Source organism: Lissotriton vulgaris, chromosome 3_1 (genome assembly GCF_964263255.1).
Source record: "Lissotriton vulgaris chromosome 3_1, aLisVul1.2, whole genome shotgun sequence".
Taxonomy (NCBI): Eukaryota; Metazoa; Chordata; class Amphibia; order Caudata; family Salamandridae; genus Lissotriton; species Lissotriton vulgaris.
In genome coordinates, this window is record NC_141689.1 from 2071781047 (window position 1) to 2071800421 (window position 19375).

The window sequence follows — 19375 nt, forward strand, 5'->3', positions numbered from 1 at the left end:
AGACCCAAGACCTACTCGCCTTCAGAAGACTCCTCAAGACCTGGCTCTTCGAGCAGTAGCGGCACCTCCTCCCCTCAGCGCCTTGAGACCCTCACGGGTAAGTAGCGCGCTTTACAAGTACTCTGATTGATTGATTGATTGATTGAGTGATTGATTAAGCAGGGGGTGCATACATGTATATTACCCCCTTAATATGCTCAGACTCACTGTGATGATGCAACTCTAACAGGTTGCACACCAGCAAGCCCTAACACCTAGAGAGGGCTTGCCTAGGCTTGTTAGAATGAGATAATCAGCCTATGCAGATTTCTGTCCTACTCTCCCTATTTTCCAGAAGAATGCTAATCCCATCTAAATGGCCTTATCTTGGACATTTTGATCAATTTGCTTGACAGCAGAGTTATTTCACCCAGCAGGCAAGTTCAAAGCCTGAATGTCATTAAAGGCTGAGTCAGAGAATTATCGGAAAAACCAAACTATGGGAAGGGGTCAAATATGGTACAACGTGTAAAATACGAGTGCTTAGGCCTTTTTAATCATTGGGAATGTCACAATATATCTCTATGTTATGTGAATCCAAGATTTATATTTTTCTCTAGTTTTGTCTAAAAGTTGAATGCAGTAAAGCAGCACATACTAAATTTAAAGCGTGAAGGTTATAATCAATGTATTTAAGGTCATATCTTGTGGCAGGCTACCTGTGTACACAACCAAGTTGAGTTAGACTGTGGTCCTACTCACACTCAACCTGCACACATATATATGTGTGTAATGAGCCTTAGCCACACATACTCCTTTACCATTCATGCATATACCATGAAATCTCGTGGTAAAGGAATGCTTGGTAAAGGAATACATGGTTAAGACGCAGTTGTGGTTGGGCTGCGTGGTAGAGGCACACGTGGTAAAACTATTTGTGCTTCTATCATACAACCGTCTAATGTGCATCATTGTTATTTACTTTTTCTTATCCATTCTTGTGGTTTCCTATGTTGTATGAATCCAAATAATGCAAATTTTCAATAGATTGTACAATAATTGGGGGAGGATTGCTTTTGGTGCCATTCACACTTTTCCAATCAGAAAATGTATGAAAGCTTAAGTTCATCACTGTTGTAGTGGCCATTTTTGTAGCCACAACATAGCTCGAAGTTACCAATCTCTATAAAGATTCAATGTCAGACTCAATGTCTCAGATCTTTATTTACAGGAGTCTGAACAGTGTCTGTAGTGAAATAGCAACATTAAGCATAGAAAATTGGTCAGTTAACACATTGCCGTTACAGTGCTGTCAAAAGTGGGCGCCATTTCGTTATTATAAAAACATTACCGGAATCAATATACATGGAGAGTTTCCAATACATACAAGGACAAACAAGAATTGTTTGTTGCCTATTAATGTAAGTCAATCATCAAGTTACATTTGTGCATAATACTATAATAATAAACCCAAACTGTGTTAAACATGCAGTGACAGCCCCGTAATACAGTCTTCAGAAATGTTTGCGTCCATACATAATAATATTGGTCAAAATAACACCCATAAATGTGCCTGATGGGTGCAAATGTCACAGCAACTGGAAGGTAAATGTGTTGCCTGCCGGCAAACGTGGCTCGCGGAAAGCGCCATGTTGGGTGTATTAGTTAGGAATGCCGTAATCCCAGCAAAGTGTGCCCAATAAAGTAAAAAAGCATATAGGAATATATATGTTGAGAGCACAGCTTTGTGGGCCCAGGTGGACTAGGCTAGCCCAGTTCATGGCTGAGAATGTGTTACTACATTGCCCTATGCATTCTGTCGGACAGCACTCGTTGCCATAGTAAATGCATAGTAAAAATGGTGGCAACCGAAAATAGTAATGGCTGAGGTCTAACGCCTGTTGAGAGTACTAAAAAAATGAGTCAGCTATGTGCCATTCAGTGAACTAGAGTACTATATTACATTAAAATAATCAGTACAATTGCTAACTGTGCCAATCAATTCCTGGGTTCCATGATGTAGCAGTTTTTCAAAAAAGTCCAGCCCAAGTGGGCTAAACAAGGTCTACGACAAGTGTTAAAAACAAATATTACTTTAGTTAACAAAAGACATGACCTGAGCAAGCACAAGTGAATTCAGTTCTCCTAGACTACTCTGAAACAAATGACAGACAGCGCAAAAGTCCACTTGATCCAGAATGGGCCCAAGTGTAACCTATGTGTGTAGTATACATTGCTATTTTGATCAGGCAAAATTAACCCTTTGACAGACCTAAACCTTACTTTTAAATACAAAAAAGTAAACTCTAGAGTAGGCCCATAACAGCCAATAGGGCAGGGTGCAGCGAATTTTAAAAGTGGGACATGGTATTCGAAATCTCTTAAATAAATATTTTAATACTGCAAGGCCTACCACTCCCATAGGATAACATTGGGCTAACTCATTACATATATTAAGTGGTAACTTTCAATTGGGAGCAGGAAGTAATCTTGAGTTTGATGTCTGAAGAATTGTAATTTAAAACCCTCTTTAATGATGAAGTCAGATTTTAAGTCACAATTGACAATTTCAAATAGCTGCGATTTTCTTCTTACATCAATTTGGTTTCTGCAGCCTGTATCCCGGGTCACATGACTAGGTTCAGCTGGCAGTTCATCTTTATGTATTTTTCTCAGACAGTGAGACACAGGGCAATAGGTGTTACCAGGATAGGCTATCACTTACTTGATAAGTGGGAGAGTCTGTCACTTACCACATTTTCACATCACAAAGGCTCTGCCTGAACACACTCACAAAGCTTTTGACACTAGTGTTTTGTAACCCCCGTACAAGCTGGGGCTGGAGCTCCAAGGCAGGGAATTCCAAGCAGCCCTTCGGGTGGAAACCTCCAGAATCGCCTTCTACTTCAAAGCAGGCACCAGATATAAATATTGGATCTTCAGTATACCACTGGACCAGTGACAAAATCATAACAGTCCTGCTCTGCAATAAGGTCTTCTACTCTGGTGTCCCTCTGCCCTGCGAACTGAATGAGAATGACTAGACCTGTATCTTGAAACCAGGACCACCAGAGTGATCCAAGGGCTAGTTGGCTGGTTTCCTGATCAGAGCCTCAGTGATATAAAAAGCTGCAAAGACCTTGAACCCGGCACCTGGACTGTGTCTGCTGTGAATCCTACCCCCCAAGTAGTGCCACCGCAGTCGTTGACCCTAGGAAGTATGACAGAAGGTGATATGCCAGCCCAGCTGTGGTCCTGTCGCCAGAACCAATGCAACACCAGGCATTTCCTCGCAGCTCCACTTCAGAACCACCACAGTGTGATGCACTCCAGATGCCGGACTTCACATCACACCACAGCCTGCAGTCTCCTCAGAATCACTGTTGTGCTATGCATCATGGATGGAGGCCTTCCCATTACAAGCGCTTCGATGTTGGCATCCTTGATGACGATGCAGGACCACCACTGCGTAACGCATCTTCAATGTGGGATCTCGCAACGCTCCGCAAATCAAGATTTTGAGTAGTTTGTTCAGCGGGCCTAACTTGGTTCCTGTATCCAGCCCATGCTCCTTCGCAGTCAGCCTGAACTTGTGAATAGTTCCCTATCTGGCACAATCAAATAACCACAGTTGGCCCTTTATTCTTTTAGGCACTATGTTCACTTAAATGTTTAAAATTGCATATCTCCAGTACTACTGATTTTTGTCCAGTAGCGGCTCGTCGAGGGAGTGCTGCAGGGCGGTGGGCGGGGGAGGTGCAGGGTGGGGGGTAGTAAACTCCGGCACACAGCCGACCGGAGTAATGTAAATAAATAAAATAAATTTCATTGTGTGTGTTGTAACGTATTTGGCGTTTCAGCTCACGCAATTAAATTTGTTTTAGTTATTGAAGACAAAACAGTAACCCACACTGACTTTCCCTATGAGTACCCACTAAAAATGTAAGGCATGCCCAGGTTAATATCTAACCCTACAGAGTCTCTTCTTCACCAGGCCACCTGAGCACAGTTACAAGGCCCATGACAGTAGTCTCACACATTCAGCTCTCACACGTGAGCACATGTGTTAATGTGTAACTAGCCAAGAATCCCTTACCCTTGTTGTGCTAAACATGTGCTCTCCATTTACCGTATGATTATCGTGGGTGAGACACCAGTTGCAAGGCTAACTCACCATAAAAAGTCCACAACGAGGTTATCCAAATCATAAAATTAGGGCAGGCAGATTAAATGGAGAGAACCCATTTCACTTCACATGCATACACACAAAGATTCAAAAAGCACTTACGTGGCCATGACATGTGATTGCAGGACGAATGGTGTGTGAAGTAGAAGCAATTAGGCATCAGAAGAAGCTGATGGCTTCAGGGAGGTAATAGAATAACAGAAGATCCAGCAGCCTCCTCTCATGAGTAGACAACCTTCACTAGCTCATCCCAAAGTGGGTGGGATCAGTGAGATTTGCTGACCCCCACTTCACTCTGTGATGAAGTTTCATTGATAGACAGTCAGCCCTGAGCACTTTAGGCCTTAAACCTGGAGTGCTCAAGGTTGATTCTATTGGTGACACTCTTGTTTTTTTGTGTCTTGCTGGACTGATGAGGTAATTGCTCTTAGGACTATGATATCTTCAGCTCAGTAACCTTGGCTCAGCCTGGCAGGCACAAATGTATTAGCCGTATAAAGCGACTCACCCTGAGATGGAGATTGCCTGTCAGACCAAGCTTTGCTCAGTCTGACAGGAACTCATGCTTTGGACAATGGAAGAGGATAAAGCCCAATCTTCCATTATGACAGGCTGCCACTGGCCACAAACCGCTCAGTAACCCTCCAGACAGCATCAGTAACTTAATTTGTGATGATTTATCCATGCTATTTGCTTAAAATGTCTTGTGTGCTATTCACTTTAAAATCACCATTGTGATCAGTGCTCTGTAGCTAGGTAGCTAGGGTTTAAGTTCAGGGGTCTTAATGCTGGTATTACCACCTTTCTGAGTACATTGTAAATATCTGCAGGTGTGGTTGAGGGTATCTGGAGTATGTAGTCTCTCTGGTAAGAGCATTGTCTTCTAGCTAGGTCCAGGTGAAATGTTATGCAGTTTTATCTCACGTAATTTAAGGCATTTCAAGCTACTCTGTTGGACAAAATTCCTGTAATTATGTCATTATGCAGCATTGCATAATCTCAAGTTATCCTTAAGCCTTAGTAAAGCATAGCATACTTGATGAGATTTGTGTTTACAAATAAATTAACAATTGATTGGTGTCAGGGAGTGAAGGAAGAGATGGGTGAATCCAGAAGTGACACTCAGCAAGGAGACATGGCAAGGTAATGCCAGGCTATTCTAAGTTTTACCAGCATCTCAGAACTACAGATGACAGGAGGCAGACAAGAACAATATTTGATCAAAGTAAGGGATGTACAGGGAAATGGCAAGAGGTCTCTTAGTAGCTTACGTAACATCATTTGGACTGACTCCATCAGAAAGCTCCTACCATCAGTCGTACAGCAAAGTCATAGTTAAGCATCCTGTTATAGAAACTGTTGTACTCAGTTCAAGGTGGACTGAAACTGACAACAACACTGAGACAGGTAAGACTCCAAAGGGTCTGGGTGAAGAAGTGTTTCCCTTAAGTGATCAGAATGAAGACCAAGCCAGATGTCACACTTTAAACATATATCGACTGTGACAGACAGTGGACCGAATTTTAAATTAAAGCGAATTTCAGAGAGAAAAGAATAACCAGATTACAGGATGACAAGATAGCAAGGAGACTGGAAGAAAACCAACACAAGAAGTATGAGTTCTACCTCGGTGGGCGTTGTACCTGGCAATACTTCCCCCATCATCTAAGGCCCCTATCCCATATTCTGTGGCAGGTTATGGATGATGGGGATAGGAAGTTGCATCTCTTGCTGGATGCCAAGATGTCCTTTGACACAATGGAATGAGGGTACCATCATCAAACCATGGCCCAAATGGTCTTTGGCCATATCTGCTTAAAGTGGGTCCAAGGCATGTATCAAGACCCCACAGCAGTGGTTAGTTCTCGGTCCTTACTTCCCCCCATTTCCCAATTCGACGGATTAATGGCAAGGCTGCCCATTATCCTAGTTGTTCTTCCTCCCTGCACGGGAACTGCTGGCTATAGCACTACACTCGGAGGAGGCGATCACGGCGGTAAGGACAGCTACGAGAGAACCAAAAGTGTTCTTTTATGAGGACGATGTTTTGGTGACATCATAACAACCTTGAACTGCGGCTCACTTATGACAGATTGACAGGAACACCAGGTCATTTATTTGGGGAGAGGGAGGTATGACCAGATTAAAGGATTCCAAATTATATACCACTACATAAATGGGGGTCTATGACTTCCCCAGATGTCATGCTATTGGATTGCCCATCAACTAGCTCTTTCAGTCTACAGGATAACAGCCTTGTGACCCCCTTGGAAAAGTACTTATTAGGCACAAAAGACGATTTGGTGGTGTTCTATACCTCTCCCATTAAAGGAGTTAGGAACACCAACCCCAGGGTGTGAGCTACACCGGAAGCGTGGCACAGAACAAATAAATTGCTAGGAGTATCTGAACACTTTATCAAGCAGGTGCCTCTGTGGCCTAATGTAGCTGTCAGAAACTGCTGAGAGGAGGTTAGCTGGACTATATGAAAAAAGGTGCAAATACTTCAATACTTCTGCTGAATAATACTCCTGAAGTGTATATACACCTGGAAGGACTTTAGGGTACCATCTCTGCGTTATATTCACTACTTATTGATCACGCTGTTTCCTAACATACATCCAGGGAGCTGAGGCAGTGGTGGGAATCCAATCTCACAACAACATCTGATGATGACTGGGGGAGAATGTTGAGGGAACATGATCACGGTATGAGGGAAGCCTTGTTGACCTATAGTTACTGTCGGAGCGTTTATCGTTGGCACTGGTCCCCTGCAAAACTGTTAGCGAGCAAACTGAATGCAAACTAAAAATGTTGGAGAGGCAGGGTGATATCGTACACCTTCTTTGGGGCTGTGTAGGGTTGTAAGGTTAATGGATTCAAATATGGGACACTTTGGGTGAGGGAGTAGATATGACACTGGAATTTGATGCCAGGATTGCTATTTTACATGACTTCCCTACTCTTCTCAAACAGACTTCACATGTGTAGTGCTGTCTGGCTAGAGGCACTGGTAACGGTGAAGGTGGGACTTCTATGCTTCTTGCAATCTGCCAAGGTATCAACCCACAAACAGTGGATTAAAGATATGCATGGAACTGCGAGATTTGAACAACTGATTCATAAGCATACTGCCTAAATTAGAGGGAAATTGGGGTGGTTCCTGACCTAATTTGTAAGCAGGAGAGGTGCAGACTTTATATATTTCTTCTCTTGTGTATTTTTTACACATCTGTTATCCTTCTGTTATCAGATATGGGCAAGATAATGTGACAGCTTTGTGGAGTGGCTAGTGTAATGGTAAGGGTGGGAGGAAGGTGAATGTCTGTGTCATTTGTATGCTCTCATCTCTGGTTAATAAGTATGGAAATTGAGCTCACCAGGTTTTTCTTCCTTATAAACTCAATTTATTTATTTTAAAAAAAGACAAGGCGTATGAACAGGGCTTCAGTAATCAAGAACAGGAATACAGGGATCAAGAGCAGTGGGTAGCAAACTTAGACTGTAATCAGTAATGCCCTGCAGGTGAATGGAAACTCAAACCTGGATTTAGAACAAGAAATTCAATAATGTACCCAACAGGCACAGAGACAAGTAATCCGCCAATCGGTACACAGAATAACACAAGTATACAGAACAACAGTACATCAGAACAAGGAACAGACTGAATTTCTGACAACTAAGTAAATATGTAGCTAGAAGCCCAACAGGGAAAACACAGAAATCAGAACATCATGCTAGAAAGGATAGGCAGAGAGAAAGGAGAGTCTGTAAGGCAAGGAAAACATTTACAGCACAATGCTGCAGAGGGCAGCTATAGGAAAACAACACACTGCAAAAATAAGCATCAGGAATCAGAATTTCTCTCAAGGTTTCAAGGATTCAGAATTACAGGCAATTGGAGAAGAAAGCAGGAGCTCCCAGTAACAGAAGTTGAAGAACAAATAATTCTGAATACAGAAACCAGTCTTACATTCCTCCTCCTAGATCACAATAACACAGGCTGATTGGAACTCAGAGCTGGAGATAGTTGCACCACAGTGCAGGTGAGAGCAGGTAAAGTTTCAGCCTGAAGGAGTGCAATGAAGTTCCATGAAGCATAATTGACCCTTGAGGAATCATTTAACTTTGATTCATATTTTAAAGTCGTCACAGAAGTGAACACAATTTCACAGAACTCAAAAAGTTTTCATCAATAAATAGATCTTTTAATAATAGAATCAATCTATTGTCACATTCAATACATTTTCTCAAAAGAACATAGAACAATATTCCTAAACCGCGCCAGGATACTATTTTTTTAGTAATAGAGCGCGCTATAAAAGCCTTTAATAATAATAATAATAAATCATGTCATATATGGCAACCCAATGACTACTGTCTAGTTTCCTCTAGTATATACAGTATTGTGTGACACCTTTTGTACAGAAATATGGACAGTATAAAAATCAGCCATATATTACAATCAGTTCCTTGTTTACGTTCAATTCAGTAAACATGCATTGATAATTCTATACACAAAAGAAGTGTCGTAACATTGACGTTTCGGTCTCATACACGGTGAATCAAATCCACAAGACCATCCTCAGGACGTATGTTGCACCATGAATCTAACATAAAACATACAATATTACTTATTCAGAAGACATATTTAGCAAAAACCTTGAGTTCCAATACGTATCATCTGCTTATTACTCAATCTGAAAATCAAGTGCCATCCTTATATAAGCAAAACACACAAGATGATGGACGGAATGTTGCACAATGGCAAAACATTCACCCCCAGTCACAGATCTGGGTTTAATCCATCGTTATTTTGCTCACCAAGCCACCCCAGTTCAGACATGGCCATATGCAAATCAGACTTGGCCCTGTGCCTCATGGGAACAGTCCAGACAGAACTGCCAAGCCATGTGTTCCCTGGACCGGAATCAAACATCCTAGGACTGGTTTCTGGCTATCAGCCTCCATCAGCCAGGGTAGCTTGACTCCAGTGGCCTAGTGAGACACGTCTGGGCATACCCTTCCTACATAGGGTGAACAGCAAAACACACAAGATGATGGACGGAATGTTGCACAATGGCAAAACATTCACCCCCAGTCACAGATCTGGGTTTAATCCATTATTATTTTGCTCACCAAGCCACCCCAGTTCAGACATGGCCATATGCAAATCAGTCTTGGCCCTGTGCCTCATGGGAACAGTCCAGACCAAACTGCCAAGCCATGTCTTCCCTGGACCGGAATCAAGCATCTTAGGACAGGTTTCTGGCTATGGATTACACTCATCTTGATACTCTTCGAGGAATATCTGCCCAATCAATATTATGGATGCTTATCACATTGGCCATCACAGAAGGACAAAACCCAGATCTACCGCAACAGGACCCACCACCTACTGGCAAACATCATGAAGGAGTTCATGACTGAATTCAGGTTAACCTGATCTGGTTTAATGATTCGAAGACTCCTTTAATACAGTTTCACCTTGTTGATTAAACATGGCTTCTCTACACCTGATCTGGTTCTCTTGGGATCCCAGGAGCACCAGTGAAGTTAGTGCATAACAAGGACATAATGTTATCTGTTTCTCTATCCCTCAATGTCAATGGTACCACAAAGAAGACATTCCTCTTCACCATCCTTCTGAGATACTGCCTCTGATACACTTTTTCAAATAATGTCCTTGATACTTGTGACTGTGTCGTGCGCATGCAGTCTAATCTCCCAGCGCATAAAAAAATAATCGTGTAAAATGCACTGAACCAGATTTGCGCTACATTTAACAGCAACCAAATGTCTAGCAATCAATAACATTCACAAAGACCAAGAAATAGTTTCACAGTATAATAATCTCATTCGTACATGGAGTATTAGCACCGACAACATACCAGACCAAGTCCACAAAGATCTGGGCAACTCAGTACCGACTGTGGACATCTATAATTACTTGAGGCACTAGCTTTCGCAGCGCGGGGGCAACGGTACATGTAAACATTTAGAAACAGGAAGTAGGTAAAAACAAACAAGCATTGGCATAGCCAATAGGTTTTGCCTTTGGGACCTTATAAGTGTTTAGCCATGCAACAGTTGATGTTGTTGCACCAAGGATATTGTGCTGCATTACTATATACTTATAAGGTCCCAAAGGCGAGACGTTTTGGCTATGCCAATGCTTGTATGACATGCAGATGGGCAAAATAGTTCTGACTTAGTGCAAAAGTGGGAGTCGAAAAGTCTAAGCTAAGCCAGCTGGGAGGGACTATGGGCGGGTACCTTATAGTACGGTACCTACTCTGGCACAATCCTATTTGCAACGCTACTCTGGGGGTACAACTGGGGGTACTAGTAACAAAGAAGAGGTTGTTCATATGATGTTTTGTTTTGTCCCTCTATTTTATCCTTTTCTTTAGATACTGATTTTCCATAAACATATTTTGCTATTTGGAGAATATCTGTTTAGTCTAAAAGAAATAGTTCGTGTTTTCTCAAACTGCAAGTTATCTTCCGTCAGTCCTGCTGTGATGTAGGTGAATCTTTCACATTTTCACACTAACCAATTCAATTATACCATAAAATGTTGCTATGCGAAGCAATTTCTCCAACTGTTTACACCTGAATAGACTATTCTATATCTCTTGGCTCATTCCCTACTTTTAAAATGAATAGTTATGGATAAAACAGCCCATCTTGTGACAGTATCATAAACTGTTCTTTTCTATACAGCTCAGTATTTTCTGTAAGACAGATGCTGTGCTTGAGTTTCACTGGAAAGAGCCACTATCTAAGTGCGTAAAAAAGGCATGTGGTGCAGGTTGGTTGGCATGTGGTCACTAGATGCCTGGGGCCTGATTTGCAAATATTTTTCTGTGATTTGTTGTGACTGACTTCAGAGTGAATTGTGATTTGATATGGATTCTCAGTGAAAATAGTTTTGTTCTTGTGCTCTGGAATCAAAGTTTATAGTTCTTTCAGATGTCATTTAAGGTTTTTTAAAGTTCTCAAGCATGGACATGCATTCCTGGGTGCAGTGTAAATCTAACTTAATACAGCCTTATCATTTCCTAATTAAAGTAAAGAAATTCTGATGTTTTAAACAGCTAATATAATGGTTCCTTTTTCTTAATTTAATGTATGGGTTTTTGATTAAATGTCTCAAAGGCTAATGGATATTAGAACATCAGGGTTGCTGAAAGCAAATAGAAAAAGTACTTTTCAATCATAATTCTTTCAATACTTTTTCTGTTAATCTGGCACTGGAATTGTAGAGAAATTAGATAGGTGGAGCTAGACAATAATGTATTCTTTACAAATTAGAATTGTAAAGCAACAGAGGCAAAACTAAATCGCACCTCTGTGTCTTTACTAAAACCATGTTATTACTTTAGCTTACAAAAACTGCATTTCTGCGCAGCTTTAATGCATACTTAAAGCATATTGAAAAGCATCACAATCAAATGTCGAATAGCTGGTCTGAGAATATCTTAATATCGTCACTAGCTTGAAGCCATTCCACGGCTTTAACTCCTCAAATAAAACAAGTACCAGATATGTTAATTTCAATCCCTACCAGTGACAATGCCAGTTTAATGCATGTGTTTACCATCATTAAAGAAATTGATTGTAGAGTTTTATTGAAACACACACCCACATTGGTTTTCTTTGGAAAGTATATCTATTCCATCCTGTTACAATTAGTTTCTTTTTCTCTATAAATGGGCAAACAATCATCATCTGTATGTATTGTTGACAAGAAAGATATATGGAATCGATGTTTGAAGCACGTTTTACGGAAAACAGGCATATCATTTCTGGTCAGTTTGTTGAGAAGGCCTTCAGAGGCAAATAATCACTGTCAGCCTATTCAAATAGGAGTTGGCAATCAAAGTCATGCAGCATAAAGCAGATTTTTTGATTATGTGGATTAATAAATTATCAGTGTTATCCAAGTGGTTAATTATTCAGAGTCAAATAGTGTAGATAAGTAGTTTATTTGATCTTACTTACTGTTTGTAAAGATTTAACCTATGAGCTAAAGATCTCAGAGAGTTCACAATCAGTATACTTTGAAATGGTGTTGACTTTCTCATCCATATGCATGCCACACACAGACTCAGAAAAAAATCTATGAAATAACTTGTAATGATCTACTTCATTAATTGGTCATGGGAACGATTTTGATTTAAGAGGAGCACATATAATGCTGGGCACAGGTGTGTCCATTGACAGCTCAGGCAGAGTTCAGACCACATGTAAGAAGTACAAAATGGCATTAGGAGACATAGAAAGGAAAGAGACATTTAAAATATTAATAAATGGAGAAAACACATGTAGGATGACAGAGTACTGGTCTTGGAGAAATGTAATTGAATACAATGCACGGGAATCAGGACTGCCGCTGAAAAACTGGAAGAGTTGATTATTGAGTCAAGACACAATGAGATAGATGTCTACAAGGACTTAATTAGTGTATGACTTGCAAAAGATTGGAGTGCTAATTGTAGTTGCTAAAATGCATATTATTGATAATATTATGGAATGCTTGATATTGATATAATTCTGGATTGCCAAGTTGCAACAGAATTGTCCTTTCCATTCTGCTCGGACAGATATTTATTTTATTTTCAAATCCAAAACTTCTTACCCATTATGCTAACTCCACAAGAAGAGTTGATCTTGTCCCAAAATGGCTGACCATGTTAGCCTTTTTTTAAACAAATTAAACCAACAATACTTAATAACAGCAAATCACTTAAAAACAACTGAGATGAGAGTGCTCAGAAAATATTGTTTACTGGCTTTGGTAAACAGCAAGAAACATGGACAGCTGCAGTCATTGTGTATCAGTAAAGCCTGAACTGCTGTCTGGTTGTTTCACTGATTGGTACTGGAGTACTATTTTGCTCAGGACTGGTGACATATAGCAATTATATGGCTATTACAACAAACATGTCAAGACGGATGCACACACGTTTCCCCTGCTCTTGCTATAGATTTAGACACAACCAGTTGTGTAATTACATACATAGTGTAAGGTTTTCCCATTGTACTACTTTAGTGTCCTTGTCACATAAGCACAATAAATATTTTGGCCAGAACGGTGATCACGATCACAATTACTGATGTGTTTCTTGTTGGACATTTTAAGAGTACTGTACTTGCCCAGAAGAATAAATTATCTCTGTGGGACTGAAAGGAAAATAGTGAGATAATCCACCTGTCCATAGAGTGTACATGTCAAGTCAAGTTAATATACTTTACTCGGCTCAAAAGCAGCCATAAATGATACATGAAATGTACTAAAAGATACTGCAAGATCCACAGTGATTTCAACATAGCAGCATAGTAAATACATACAATCCAAAGTTCAATGATAAATAAAGTGCATTCAATTTAGCAGCATAAATAATAAATGTAATCCTATCAGGAATCATCAATTTATGTTACATTCATTAGATTCCTTAAACTAATTGAATAACGGATAAAGCTGATATAAAACACATACTAAATTTGATGGAAGCTCTTTTGAAAAGCAATAAGCACTTCTAATATTACTTACATGCAGCAAAGGTAATAAAAACTTTTTGTTCGACACCGTATTCGAAACGGTATAAAATGTATTGTTTACTGAACTGACAGATTATCAAAAGGACAAATTATCCTTCTAAAGTACCTTTTCTAGAAAATTTACTTAAACATGAACAGTATTAATTCTAAACCTTGTTAAAAGAAAACAATGGTTAGAGAGGTGATATACGGTTCAATCAAGTCAGTTGCTCTAATAAGAAGACAGGCGCTAACAATTAGTTTGTTTGCCTCTGACAAAATCCTGATCTCATCATATTTTCCAGGAAATTATTGTTTCAGTGCTTTCTTGGAACAAAGGTTGTCTGAATCTAGTGAGTAAAAACATCCGCTATTCCTTTCAAAACCTTCCTTAACATATTTGAACCATGCAGCATGTCCTCTATGATCCAGTGATAGGCAGTCCAAACAAATTTCTCAATTAAGTCATACTTTTTGTTTACTCCAGATAGCTTACCACAGAGCGAAGGGGCACGTTTCATCAGTTTCTCCCAACGGGTGGCACCAAGCGCAGAGAGGCAAACAAAATGTTGATGTGGATTTGGAAAGAGATAAGAGCCTTCGAGCAGTTGTAAACCCTTCCCGTTTCAGCATGCCGAAACACAAACCCTATAACTTGTGATAGAGATGCGTTTGGTCTATAAATATCTATTATTTCTGTAAGAAGCATTGAAGCCAACTTACTTGAAAATCTAAAAATGGCTTTAAGTGATCTTTCAAACTTTAATGCTCAGGCCTTGTATAAATGATCCCATTTGAGAGTTCAGTCAAAAAGAACTCCCAGATATTTAAATGTTTTTACTTGATAAACTGAGGTACTGTGCACAGTACGGGGCTTGGATTTAGTGGAAAGGGGCCCACAAACCATCACAAATGATTTAGTCACATTACTCTAATTTAGTTTTCCATAAAAGTTGCAATTTAAGCTAAGTGTACTTGTGGTCCAGTAGCTATATGTGCCATCATGACTGCATCATCAGCAGAGAGGGGTATGGGCGGCAGGCTAAACCTATTTAGGGTATGTCCTTACCCTTTGGCCTTAAAGCACCCACAATTCATTAACATTTAAGTTAAATAAAAAGGGAGACAAGACAAACTTCGGCCACACTCTCCTGTTAATGTTAAATGAGTTAGTGGGTTTGCCAACTGCACGGTAGCATAAACAAACAGTTGCGTTGATGGGTGTACTGCACTAAGAAAAGACAATTGAAACATCTACCCTAATAGCCAGATTATTTTGCCAAATTTTGGAATGATTTATATAATCAAATGCACTTGTCAATTCCATGAATTATAAGTGCAATGAACCAGCTTCAGTACCAACAAGTACTAACTTAGGAAAGCCAATACAACCCTACCTGCCACTTTCACAATGGAATCCAACAAAGAAATTGTTCTGTAACAAGCAAAGGGTTGCTTTGTCATCTTTCTTGTAAATTGGAACTATTACTGACTTTGACCAGGATTTTGGTGGTTGACTTGCTGAAGGAGCCCTAAGAACATTGATGACTATTGTGGCCAACAGATCAATGATTTTTTTTTAAAGATTCACTGGCACTCTATGTGGCCCGGGGCTTATCTTTTGGATTTTTCCCTTTGGATTTCACAGATTTAACCTCCTCTATATTAAATTCAACTTAGACATCAGGCATAACCAAAGGATTTTCTGGTGAATGGGCAGGAAGGTGGGTCGATGGTAATTGTAAGCACACGTCACTTTAATGCTCTCCTCATAATAATAGTAAGACATGGGGACATGCCAGCCATGAAAAACGGTGCATTAACAGCCTTCCAAAATGCACTACTGTTGCTTTGCTCACTCTCAAGAAGTAAAGAGGCCCAGGCCTTTCGGATGACAGTGGCCTTTCTAGCTTCCAGCATCTTTTTATAATCTCATTGTTGTATGGTTTTTATGTAACGTATTCCTCATAGTATTGTGCATGCTTTATACAAAGTATAGGTGATTGATTATATATGCTTTGCATTAGGTGACTGTGCTATTTAGGACTGCATGATTGGTAATTTAGGGTGATTTATAAACATAATGTTACTGGGTAATTCAGATTTCAGGTTTTTTTATTAACTGTACAATTAATTAAAATCTTTACAGGAAAAATAGAAAATACAGAGAACAATAAAAAATACATCTGTAGTAGTTAAAAGATTGCTATAAAAAAGAACCGAATAAGGGAGAAGGGTACAGCCCCCTCAGTCTTAGTCTCATTTGATTGGCCTTTCCCAGCCTTGTAGGCGTAGGAATAAGTCTTTACTTTCTTTCATAGGGGGGCGTATAGGTGGCACTGTCAATAATACTACGTAACAAGTTCACTTCAACTCTGATCCGTTGCATTTGGGGTCAACTTCCTGAATGACGAAATGCTCTTGTTGTGGGTTTTTAGTGCTAGTCTAATTTGGTGAACAAATTTCGCCAGTCTTGCTAGTGTCATAGTGGTGTTGGTTGACAAACACACGGCTGATGCTTCCGAGCATATTGTTATGCTCTGATTAAGGCAGATTCGGCTCAGCAGTGGCCGGCGATCGTTCTTGAAATAAGGACAGCAGCAGAGTAGGTGCAGCCAGGATTCCCTTTTATATGTACATAGCCTACAGGATGTAGGGTCCCCCCTTTGGGCCCAAGCGGGGTTGAAATCTACTATCCCGAGTGTGATCAGCCTCATGGTTAGTATTTTGGTTCGGGCCTGTGTTGAAATAGCCTCGCTTAGATATGGTTGTGCTTTGCCCACTGAGTATGACTTGTTTAGTGGTTCCAAAGTAGAGCTTCGACGAAAAGAGTTGTAATAGAGTTCGAAGGAGATTTCATATACTTGTTTGTTAATGGCTCTCTTCCAAACATTCAGAGTGATATCCTGCCGTGCGAGATTTTCTTCCACTAATTTAAGAGCTCTGGTTGCTTTTACTAGCCTAGTGTGCCATGTCGATACTGGGTCTTCAAAAATAGATCTCAAGTGCTGTTTTAAGGAGTTAGCCTGGGCCTTTAATACCCTTAGATATAACTTGATAAGCTCCCCCTGGATGATCACATCTGGCCTTGCTAGGCCAAGCTCCAGTCTCAGCCTGGTTCTTCTTGCAGACCTTGGTATATGTAACACCGACTTGTAAGCCTTGACTCGGGTGGAATTGAGAAGGGCGTCCAGCTTCCCAGGGAAGGCCAAGTCTCCGTAGGAGATTGCAGGAAGAAGCTTTGCTCTTAAAGCTATCAGTATTGGACTTGCAGAGTGGCTGATGAGTTTCTGGCTTAGTTGTCTTAGCAAATGTGTTACCTTGTTGGCTTTCGAGGTCAACTGATTGAGGTGGATATTGCTTTGGCCCTGTTACCTTGTTAGATTTCGAGGCCAACTGATTGAGGTGGATATTTGCTTTGGGTAATTGAATATAAAGTTCAAAGGCAGACATGAAGCAATTTCTAGCTGTGTGGTGAAAGTGTGCTTTCTATGGTGATGGTCAACATGATCCAACCTCATGAAAAAATACAGTATTTAGGCTTTTTTCCTTGCAACATATATTCTGATCTTTGGGTTTGCTCCAGGTGGTATTGAATTATACTGTTCCTTATATTTGGCAATATAGTCAATCGCTCCAAATCATTGTGAGTTATGAATGCCAGTATTCACAACCAATTGAAATTCCAGCATATTGATCTCAAACACCTTTAATATTTGAAGACAATTTTGTCATAGGAGAAATACCTGCCTTTCATATGAATGTATTGAAAGGAAAGTTAGATTGTTGAAGCTGACAAATCAACATGTCTGTGGTATGGGAAGGGTTCACACACAACTCAGATAATTTTCATGATGTACCGTTGGTGGGGGAAACTAGTGATATGGAAAGTTATGGAAGGATGTGGATATTAATAAAGTGTATATTCATCGAGCCTGTACCCAAACATTTTGACCTCAGCATACCTAGATAATTGTCTAAGGGCCTAATTCGGAGTTCTACAGTCCATGGAACCGCCAAACCCTTGGTAGTGGTCCCTGGACTGCCAGACTGGCAGTCCACCTTCCTTATTATGACTACGGTCGCCATACCACCACAGAACCACTGCTACCGCCAGTATCCTTGATCCTATGGCAGTGGCGCAACGGTCAGAGGTCATATTATGCTGGAGATGCAGCTGCTGCACCGCCAAGCATAATATGAGTTTCCTCACTGCACTCCTTTTCATGGCAGTGAGCGCACCATGAAAAGGGTGGCGGTTAGGAAACCCCCTGGTGCCCTCGTGCACGGGGGTGCATGCAGGGGGCACATGGTGTGCCCACTTGTCTGTATGCACCCCTATGTTCCTGTATTGTACTAAATGCACAAATTTGTGCATTTCAGTCCTGCAGGAATGTGCCTTGATATTTTCACTGCGATGCCTTTCTAACATTTACCACCGAGGACTGCCTAAGCACCACCTACCAGACCAGGAGAAAACTCCTAATCTGGCGGCCGATTGGCGGATGGCTTTAGTGGTGTGGCAGTGGGGTGCTGGCTTGGCTGCCACACCGCCAAAGTCAGAATCAGGCCCTAAATCTTTACTATAATATCAACATATATTTGTGACTGTTCCTTCTTTGTTTCCATTGGTAAATATATTACTTGCCCAATGTTGCACTCATTTTCCATTGATCCATACTCTCACGTATTCTTCTAACCTTGATGTCAGAAACAATGCACTGTGTAACTATTTATGAAAACATCTAAAAGGTTATGTGTCTGTTTAGAATGGCTTTCATACAAGTCATTGTGAACATAACACATGCAGGGATCATGTTTGTATCCTGCAGAGATACTGTCATAACAGATTGGAAGGGAGACATTGCCATTTTTGAAGCCGTCTGCATCACATTTTTTCAATTCCACCTATTGGCATATTTTCATGAGCCCTCAATATTTTTTGGGTGTTACCCTGTTCTTAGATCCCTGAATATTATCATTTCTTGACGTTAACTATGGGGACCTTTTTGCTACATGTCTCAGCTGCCAATTGTCTTGAGCGAAGGTTATTTATATTACAAAAGTAGGATGCAAGAAAACGTTAGTAAATTACTAATCACTTTTTCCAATCTCATCTCTCTAGTGTGGCAGTTGAAGGTCATGATCTGATGCAGACATTTCTTGAGGATTAACCTGAATGAAACTGGCGGAAAGTAGAAGAAACAAAGACAAAGTTATCCTGAGTCAACTCTGAGGTAGAAAGACATCTGTTTCACAGCAGCTGCCACAGTTTACAAACTTTTGGCTTTACATGCAACGATTAATTATTGTTTTGAGTTGTGTATTTTAAACCTTGGAAACAATAGCAATAAATGAGATATCTGCATTTCTAATAGAGAGGTTACAGCTATTTTCTAGTGTACTTTTGCATGAATATACATAGAATTGTTGATGGGTAAATGTGAGTTACGTGCGTGTTTCTCACAGAAGGGTTCTGAGTGAGATCAAATAGACAACGGAAGTGAAGTTCGAAGTGAAAAACATCCCTGTAAATCACAGTTTGTCATCCATAATGCTATGTTACATATGGCCCCCAAAATCAACATCCCCTGCTTATAACTGCTAGTCTGAGGTACAGGAGTAATGGGGTCCATACATCATATGCCTTCTCGTTCCTACCCG

At 40.4% G+C, this 19375-nt stretch overlaps 1 long non-coding RNA gene across 1 annotated transcript in view; it reads left to right on the forward strand.

The window, feature by feature from the left end:
- LOC147728815 (uncharacterized) overlaps positions 1-18958 on the forward strand; it is a 926808-nt gene extending 907850 nt beyond the window's left edge. Inside the window, exon 4 of the long non-coding RNA XR_015309578.1 lies at positions 18837-18958. This is a non-coding gene — a long non-coding RNA (uncharacterized LOC147728815). The remainder of the gene's footprint in view (positions 1-18836) is intronic.
- Positions 18959-19375: the final 417 nt, after the last annotated feature.